Source organism: Mus pahari, chromosome 2 (genome assembly GCF_900095145.1).
Source record: "Mus pahari chromosome 2, PAHARI_EIJ_v1.1, whole genome shotgun sequence".
NCBI classification, from domain to species: Eukaryota; Metazoa; Chordata; class Mammalia; order Rodentia; family Muridae; genus Mus; species Mus pahari.
In genome coordinates this window covers 100,939,438-100,949,331 of record NC_034591.1, presented here as the reverse complement: position 1 = coordinate 100,949,331, position 9,894 = coordinate 100,939,438, and the positions used below count along the sequence as shown (strand labels likewise).

Genomic DNA, 9,894 nt, shown 5'->3' with positions numbered 1-9,894 from the left:
GAGAGAGAGAGAGAGAGAGAGAGAGAGAGAGAGAGAGAGAGAGAGAGAGAGAGAAACACCAATAGCACCGAAATGTCCATTTCCATAGAAAACCAAGAACTGCCTATTATTTTAATATCTCTTTCAGAAGGAAGGGACTTTATTTTCTTTGTATCAGTAAGTCTTAGTATCTAGAACAATCATCAAAAGTTAGCCAGCCAGATCATGAGGGCTACACTGCATTGATTGTGAAAGAATTTACATATAACTCCACACTTAGGGCAGTGAGATTATTCAGTGGTAAAGGTGCTTGTCATGCAAATCTGATAACCTGAGTTTGAGTTTCACAATCCACATAAAAGGAGAAGTATAGAAAACTAACTCCACAAAGCTGGCCACTGGCCTCCACCTACATGACTTTGCACATGTGTATCCACATACATACACAAAATCCTTGAAACCAAGATACCCAGTTTATAGATTAATCCTTAAGAGCACAGCTAGAAAGTAACTATGTCTCAACAGAACCTACATCCCTGTTGGGCATTGGGCTATACACAGACAGTCTGGTCTCCAGTCAAGCTGAGGTGTGGAACCCCGGGACCCGGTGGTGATAATTCACCTACATGGGACAGAAGGAGTTCCCTCATGTCTCCTGGAACCCTGGCTCCTAAAGTTACCGCTCCCCCCCCCCCCCCAGTCCCCACAGGAGAAGTGTGGCTAGCAGTCACCATGTCCCAAGCTTCTGACCTTCAGGCTAAACTCCTCCCAGTTACCTAGCAACAGTAAAGATAACAGCCTACCATAAGAGAGGCTGCTTAGCCCACCTCACTCTCTTACTCCCCTTTCTCTTCTCTCCTCTCCTCTCTTACTCCCTCTTACTCTCTCTTACTCTCTACCCTTTCCTCTTTCTCTCTCCCTTCCCTCCTCTTGGCCATGGCCGGTCTCTCTCTCTTTCTACCTTTTTCTTTTTCCCTTGCCTTTCTACAATAAAGCTCTAAAACTATAGACTGTCTCTGTTCATCAAGGCCTGCTGAGCTTGGACAGTGGGATAGATAGGCTTTCTCGTAATAAGGAATTTCTAATCTCCTGATGGAAGGCCTTCCTGTGCTCCAGTCAAGGCCCGGACTAAGGACTCTCACCTGTGGGAACCTCTCCCCCTCTGCCCTCTCTCCCATAACCCCAGGGCTACAGGGTGTCGGTCTGGGGCTGCCCCTTGTCCACCACACCCCACATCCCCTCCCATCTAGTGGGGTCAGTGGCTTAGATGCCCACCAGGGGCGAGTCGAACATGTCTGGCAGCCCTCCCACCTCTGCCTGCCCATAGCAAAGGAGCTCTGGCCTGCCGTCAGATCCTCCCTCCTCTTTCCCCTAAACGCCCTTAGTTCCCACACATCCTTGCCCTCACTGTTCTTTTCATGTTGCATCCCAGATACATACAGTAAATTTATCTTATGGCTTATGAATTTACCACATCCTTTTTAGGTCTATTCCTCCTATGCTACTGTATGCTGTTCAATTGCAAAATATATCAGTTAACTTTGGCACCTAGGGACACAACTAAGACAATAGTCAGTTAAAACAGTCCAATTGTTCATTTAATCACAAAAATAACATGCATTCTGTGCTTTCTTCCATCTGTTGATCTCTCCTATCATGAAGACAAATACATTCAGCCAACTCTTTACTGACATTAGTTCTATTATGCTGTGACTCACAAAAGAGGTACAGTCACAATTATGTGTCAAAGTGCAATTTAGGTAAGTTCCACATTAGATGCCAAACTACCAAAATGTGTCATGTTTATGGAATTAGCATCATTAAAAGTAGCACTGACTTCCTGATACTTGAAATGGAAGATGGATCAGTAAGTATGATTCCCAAAGCTGGCTACAGTTGTGCACTGGAAAGAAAAAGGCATACAGACCTTTGGGGGCTCACTGGCCAATCAGCCTAGCCTACTTGTTAAGTTCCAGAACAGTAAGAGACAAGGTCTCCAAAACAAGGATTGGGCTAGAGAGATGACTTAATAATGTTAAGAGGGCTTGTTGCACTGCACTACACTAACGTAAGGACCCCAAACTCACAGAATAGTGAGACATCCATCAGTGCTTTAGAGGATAGAGACAGCAACATCAATGGAACTTGCTGATCACTAGCTTGCCTCTAGGTTCAGTAAGACCCCATGTTATAGTGAGAGTAAGGCGCAGAGTGATAAAATAGGGACAGAAAAAGGTAGTACCTGAAGAACATCCAAGGTGGTTGTCTGACCTCCAAACACACATGTACATGTGCACAAACATACAGATACACAAAAAAATGGGTTAGATCAAGAGAAATTACTGAATCCAAGCTAGAATAAAGAAATCATCCCTGGGATTACTTAGTCATAATGACAAGTGAGAAAAGAGGTGAATGTTTATAAAACTCAAATGCTGTTGAGAACTCACCTCACTAAGAAAGCACAAGCACTAAAACAAGACATCCACAATGCAGGAAAGTAAGACCAAAGGTAAAACAACACTTACTGAAGGTATGGATGTCCAGCTTCATATGCTTCTGAGATGCAACTCTATCCCTGTCCCACTTTGTGGTTATGTGCTTCTCACAAGTAGGATATGAGCCAAAAATTGTTTCTATCTGCCTAAAGCAGATTCCAACTTCTTAAAATAAGTATTGTGCCTTAAAGTGTCAAAAACCTTAAGATACACGAACATAAAGAGCCCTTAAAATATCAAAACCTTAAGATACATAAGAGCATATAAAGCATGGTTTTCAATCTATGGACCCTTGCACATTAGATATTAATAACTCATATCAGTGGTAAAAATTAAAGTTATAAAATAGTAATAAAAATAATTTTAAGGTGGGGGGGATCACCACAGCATGAGGAATTGTTTTAAATGGTCACAGCATTAGGAAGCACTGATACAAAGTATCTTTATTTTAAGGAGGAAAGAACATTATTCATGGTTACAAAACACAAGAACAGTAGAGAAAACCAGTTATTTATAAATGGCAGTGGTTTAAAAACACTAAGGGGACATGGGAACATTTCAAGTAGGACATCTTTTGTATGGTTTTGACCTTGGAGGTATGTGAAATTAAATCAATAAAGATGAAAAGGAAAGAAGTATTTTTATCTAAACTAAAAAGAAACTGGTATAACCATAATTTACACAATCACAATCCACTTAAGGCGAAAAGGAAAATTAATGCAAGTAAGTTTCAAATCTATTATTCCATTTAAATATGTTCAGTTCTGGGAGAGGTGACAGAAAGAGAAAAAAATTGTATTGTTTTCAGTGATATGGAAGAAACAATTCCTTATCACTGAATATGGAATTCAGTTTATTATTACTACTATTATTGAATTGAACAAATGTTTTATAGTATTGGGAATCAGGGCTCTTGTTGTGGAAGACAAGACATACAAACAGAAAATAGAAGGAAGAAGTAATAAATTGAACAGTAATAAGGTACAAAATACTGACATCAATATAGCTGAGAAGGGAAAGCTCTTCCTGAGTGCTGAGCACTATCTGAGAACTGGAGAGGAAAGGTTGAATAGAAAAGTCATCAGTTTTAAACTATCAGTAAAGAATATCTTAAAGAAGAACGCAAATGTCACACCCAGAATCACTGGGTGATGTGCAGGACATTTCTGTGTCTTTAAATGTCTCTCCACAGCAAACTATTTAACCAACATATGAAACAGTGTCACCCATGAAGGACTGATGGACACATGCAAGTCAGATCTTAAACCTATGGTCACTATGTTTAATTAAGAATACCAGACAAGGGGGCTGGTGAGATGGCTCAGTGGGTAAGAGCACCTAACTGCTCTTCCAAAGGTCCAGAATTCAAATCCCAGCAACCACATGGTGGCTCATAACCTTCCGTAACAAGATCTGATGCCCTCTTCTGGAGTGTCTGAAGACAGCTACAGTGTACTTACATGTAATAAACAAATAAATAAATCTTAAAAAAAAAAAAAAAAGAGTACCAGACAAATAACAAATAGTATATAAAATAAAAAATAAGAAATAGTATATGAAAACATTCCAGAGTAAGCAAGTATAGAGACATGACAACTACATACTGTATCTGGTCCTAGACCCATCCTATATTTCAGGGTGGGAAAAAAAAAAGGTCTATAGAGAGCACTAATGGGTGAAGCAACAAACAAGAATACAGACAAAAGAATTTTATCAGTTAAATTTACTGACATTGGTAATTGTACTATAAAACATCTTATTCCTATATACACATGCTAAATATTTAAAGATAAAGGAGCACAATGTCCAAAATTTATTGTCAAGTATTGATTGAGAAAATTCATTCTCCTGTCACTCAAAGAGTTTAAATTCACACAATATTAATGATTCAACATTTTTTGACCAACACTAAGCTATATAACAGGGTTTCCGTGTGTAGCCCTGGCTGTCCTGGAACTCACTTTGTAGACCAGGCTGGCCTTGAACTCAGAAATCTGTCTGCCTCTGCCTCCCAAGTGCTAGGATTATAGGCGTGTGCCACCACCACCTGGCGATTATGTAACTTTTTAATTGTATCTTAGGTCAAAGATTACAAACAAATAAAACAAGAGGCAGAAAACTTACAATATAATAAAGAGCATTAGCTGCAAAACTGAATTTGGCCCTCTTTTTTCTACATCATGTACTCTCCCTAACAACTGACTGTTAGTTGGTCAATTACAAAATTCATAATAATCTAATCTTTGGGGAAATTTCCACTGATGTAAACATACCCACCCAGGCTAGGAGGAGTGCCAGTTACTGACTTCATACAAAGTTGGTTTACTCCCCTAAGTAAAACTTAACACTATCAACTAACTTTTAGAGAGGCAGCACAGAAAACTGTCTAAAAATCTAAACCCTAATGAAAGAATTTTGACCCTATACTCAGTGTTTTGATTCTGATTCTGCTGTTTAGTAACAATTTGGCCATAAGCAAGCAGAATGTGATTTGAAATGGAAATTTTTTAAAAAATACTTAAGGATGGCTCAACAAATAGGAGCCCTCACTGCTCTTACAGAGGACTGAGGTTTGGTCCCCAGCACACAAATGGTGGCTCAGAACCAGGTATCCAATGATCTTTTCTGCCCCCCACAGGCACTGTATATGCATAGATCACAAACATATATTCAGGCACTCATATGCATAAAAATTTAAAACCCTCACTAATATTCTGTGACGGTTAATTAAAATCCTAACTCCTGGCATGCAACAGGGACTCAACATTTAGGTAAGTAAATGAAATGTTCTTAAGCAGATAGGTACTCTTTTATTAAACTTTGACTAAGATATATATAATTCCTGAAAGCACTGTGTTGGAAACAGTTGTACACTTCTACCTTTCTCTCAGTAGTTCCTAAAGTGAGGTCTAGCAGCTCCTGAGTAATTTTAAAACACATTTTTATTCATTTGGAGATTAGAGGGTGTGGGTGTCGTGAAGTATTAGTAGAGATCTAAGGACAACTTGGGGAAATGTGTTACCTCTTTCTAAAGTGGGTTCTGGAGATCAAAGTTGTCAGGCTTGGCAGCAAGCAATTTTACACACTAAGTACATATTTAAAGTTACATCAAAATACATAAATTCAAATGTTGATGAAGTAAGCCATTACTTATCTATTAATTAATATTTATGAAACAAAGTACCTCTTGGCTGAATAGCAACTGAGGAACTTAGAAATGAACTTGAGGGATATATCAAGCAATTACAATAATAAACTGTTCCAGGTGCAAATCTTATTTGGATTCTGACTTCAATAAATTTAATACCTGTATGTATGGTAGAGGGGAAATTTTCAATATTGTCTAAATAGCCAATTAAGAAATCTTTAACAATTTAAAAAATTTAATCTGGTAGCAGGCATCTGTAAACAAGCATTTGGGAGGCTGAAGCACAGGGACCTAAGAGCCAGTCTGAACTACCTTGCAGAACCCTGTTTCAAAAGAAAAAAATTGCAATTTTCACTAAGAACAGACAACTTTAAAAACTACTTGAGGCTGGGCGGTGGTGGCACACGTCTTTAATCCCAGCACTCGGGAGGCAGAGGCAGGTGGATTTCTGAGTTCGAGGCCAGCCTGGGCTACAGAGTGAGTTCCAGGACAGCCAGGGCCACACAGAGAAACCCTGTCTTGAAAAAAACAAATAAACAAAAAACCCAAACAAACAAACAAAAAAACAAAAAAACTACTTGAAAGTTTAATTTCAGAAAGTATGAAATGAAAATAAAAATATAAAGACAATCCAGGACTGGTACAAGAGCACAGTTTGATTTTGAAAGACTGAGACATCATCAAAATATTTACATCCCAAGTAATCACTAAACTCACATATGTACCCTTGGAGCTACCACGATGTTCCCTATCCTTGTCAATCCAAAACTTATTATTCTTGATTCTCACAGGAACAATGTGGCTGAGTATAATTCTATACTTCACCTTCTCTCGTGATTATTTCCACTATTCTCTTCTGATTTCCTATATATTTTCCTCCCGTTTTTATTTTCAACCACAAACAATGGAACAAATTTAGAATAAAAGATTGGATATAAATAAGAGCTTATTAACTTTAGTCACAGCAAATGTTTTATGTGCTAATCTATTAACTATCACATTTCAATAGTCATTAGTTCCTTGAAAAAACAGCCCAGACTGTATTACAAGGTACCTATATTAGAAGCACTGTTTCTTAGTACATTATAGCATTTCATTAAGAAACTGAACAGACTTACTCGAACCATCATCAGTGGCAAGGCACAGTGAACTAAGCATCAAACCCACCCAGGCTCTTGCATTTATGGGTTGAGTTCATATATTCAATACTGGGGCATCCAATACATACCAGTTACTCAGACACAGAGACTGACATGATTATTTAATTGCCACAAAGCAGGGGTCATGCCTGAAATCCTAACACTTGGGAGTTATTGTGCTACCTCTACCTCCAAATCCAAGGTCACCCTGATCTAACACAATGAGTTCTAGGCTAGTCTGTGCTACCTAGCAAGATTTTATAAATAGGGGTGGAGAGATGGCTCAGTGGTTAAGAGTGCTGACTGCTCTTCTGAAGGTCATGAGTTCAAATCCCAGCAACCACATGGTGGCTCACAACCATCCGTAATAAGATCTGATGCCCTCTTCTGGGATGTCTGAAGACAGCTACAGTGTACTTACATATAATAAGTAAATAAATCTTTAAAAAAAAAAAAAGATTTTATAAATAGTCAACAAACATACTAAATTCTGGTAAGTGCAATAAAAGTCATATATAAAATTTATAGATGCAAAATATTTTCAAGTTTGATAGTTTTCAATTCTATTAATCTAAATTCCATTTTTTAGTTAAAAGGAAGTATCCATAGGCTACAATTTTCTATCAGAAGATGGTACCTAGTCACGTTAAATTTTGAAAAATCTGAAATAATTAAGAAACATCTATATGATGAAGGATAGGAACATTCCATACTGGATCTCAGTATACTAAAATAAAGCACAAACAGGTAGTGCAAGTTTACAAATAAGAACACAAAAGTTCAGAAAGACTAAAACAACTAAAGTCTCACACATAAGAGAAAAATGGATTTGAATCCATAACTTCTGGTTCCAAAACTATTCTCTGCCCATTAGACTCATCATTTTTGTTTATTACATAAAAAACAAAATCTCAGAGATCTTAAAACACTCTTACAACACCCAGAAAAATGATGACTGTGAGAACCTTTTTTTAGAACTAGAATTTATGGTAAAAGCACATTCTATAACAAATGCAAAAAACTACAATGTATTCAATGTACAAGGTTATATATGTGTCATGAACACATTTTAAAACCAGTTAATCAAAACAAATGAAGGAGATTTTTGTAATTTCTTTCAACTGTTTTATCTTTACCCATTGGTTCCCCCACAAATGATAAGGCGGAGAATGGCCTAGCATATTTTAGTATATACATTTTGGATTCCACAAATATGAAAGTACACATTACAGAATATGGAAATATAAAAGTCAAATTTTGAAAAGCAGCATGAGCCCACTAAATCGTAAGTGCATAATCATTTACAACATTTTGAAAAAAATGTAATAAACAACTTTATTTTATTTTATTTTAAACATCAATTTTTCTTGTAATCTTTTTCCAGTCTGTCATTTTAAATTTCTAAAAAAAAAAAAAAAATCAGTAAACACAACTCCCATGAAAAACAAGTTAACCCATCATACACAAAATGACGACAGGGAGGATTTTATGTGAGAGTGAACAATTTCCAAACTGGTTAGGAAAGATGACTCCACATGGTCGGGTGGATCCTGGTAAGAAGCTTTTCTTCGGAACTTTTCACATTGAGTGTTCCTTCCAGAATTCCCAAACTGCCAAAGGGCAATTTTAATATTAAATAGCTCGAGGCTACAATCACTGTCAAGCTCAAAAGATTTTGTAATACTGAGACTCCCTCCTAGGCAATGACTTCAAACAAAGGACGTCTGGCACATCCTCGGGGATGAGAGTCAGTGTACAGACCTCTCCGCTCTTCCCCAAGCTGGGAACCACACCAACACAAGCACATACCCCCCACATCGGCGTTCACGACTCCTCTAAGAATGTGGAAGTGTCACCGCCATTTTCGACGACATCCCAGGGCCGACAACCTCGGCTTCGGTGCTCACTGGGGCGCTTGGCCCACGACAGCCCGCACGCCCCGCTCCCAAGCCCCCTGCAAGGACGCCCGTCCAGCCCGGCTAAGGGCGCACGCGGCCCGCGGGGCTCCGAAAGGCGCTCGGGCGGGCACGCGGCGGTCTCCCCGCTAGCTATCAGGCCTGGGGAGCGGCAGACCCGCGGCGCTGGGGAAGGGGCGACCGCCCTCCCCGAGGGCGCCGCCTGCTCCCTCCGCAGAGCAGCGGCATCGGGCGGCTGCGCCCACGGGCACTGCGGCGCGACGGCGCGGTCGGCGAGTGGCGAGGGGGACCAGGCCACGGCCGAGGCCCACCCGGGGTCCCTCAGCTCCGCCCGCCCCGCCGCCGCCATCTTGTACGCAGCGGCTGCGACACATACAATAGTCGACCGCGACCTGGCAGGGACCGCTCGGGGCCTGCGCTAAGGACCTCTGCCTTCCAGTCCCCGGCTCCCCGCATGGCAGCGGCCCTACCTATGCCTACCGACTAACAGCTGGATCCCATCCGTGCCCCACACAGTTTAGCACTCGGCCTCCAGTCACAGCGACGAAGCAGCTACAGCCTCCATGGGACTACACGCATGCGCATCTTCGCCTAAAGCCCTCGTCCGCTCACTGCGCCTGCGTGCCTCAGGTTCGGCGTTCTCTAGAGACGCTGTCAGGGACAAGGCCGCCCTCTGCCAGAAGGGGGCGATCGCCAGCTATGGGCTGGTCCTACACCTGCAGCGGTCTGGGTAGCATCAATCAAGATTTTAGAACCTGCAAACCATCCCTCTTGTCTTCCATAAGGCCTTCTCTGATTACTATTCCCTCAGTATCACAACGTAACATTCGCTTACTAACATAATGATTTAAATATGCTAGGTATTCTCGCTTTTACTGCTCACCCCCACGCCCCCTTTTAAAATAAAAGGTCTGGAACTTTGAACTCACATAGATCCCACCTGCCTTCCAACTGTTGGAATTATAGTTGTGTGCCTCCACACTCGGATTTATCGCCCAGCTCTTTTTTTGAAAAGTATTTATATGTAAGTATGTTCTAGCTGTCTTCAGACAGCCCAGAAGAGGGTATCCTATATCATTAGGGATGGTTGAGAGCCACCAATGTGGTTGCTGGGACTTGAACTCATGACCTTCAGAAGAGCAGTCAGTGCTCTGAACCACTGAGCCATCTCTCCAGCTCTTATTGCCCACCTCTTAAATGGGAAATTAAGCCGT

General features: G+C 40.6%; 1 protein-coding gene across 13 annotated transcripts in view; it reads right to left on the bottom strand.

Annotated features, from left to right (window-relative positions):
- Znf638 (zinc finger protein 638) overlaps positions 1-9,287 on the bottom strand; it is a 71,577-nt gene extending 62,290 nt beyond the window's left edge. For 7 of the 13 annotated variants that reach the window (XM_029535541.1, XM_029535546.1, XM_029535544.1 and 4 more), the window contains exon 1: positions 9,161-9,264. The gene's annotated coding sequence lies outside the window, so the exon portion shown is untranslated. Of the gene's footprint in view, positions 1-9,150 lie in introns of all 13 variants that reach the window. The other 6 variants (XM_029535547.1, XM_029535550.1, XM_029535552.1 and 3 more) reach the window with 3 other exon arrangements.
- Positions 9,288-9,894: the final 607 nt, after the last annotated feature.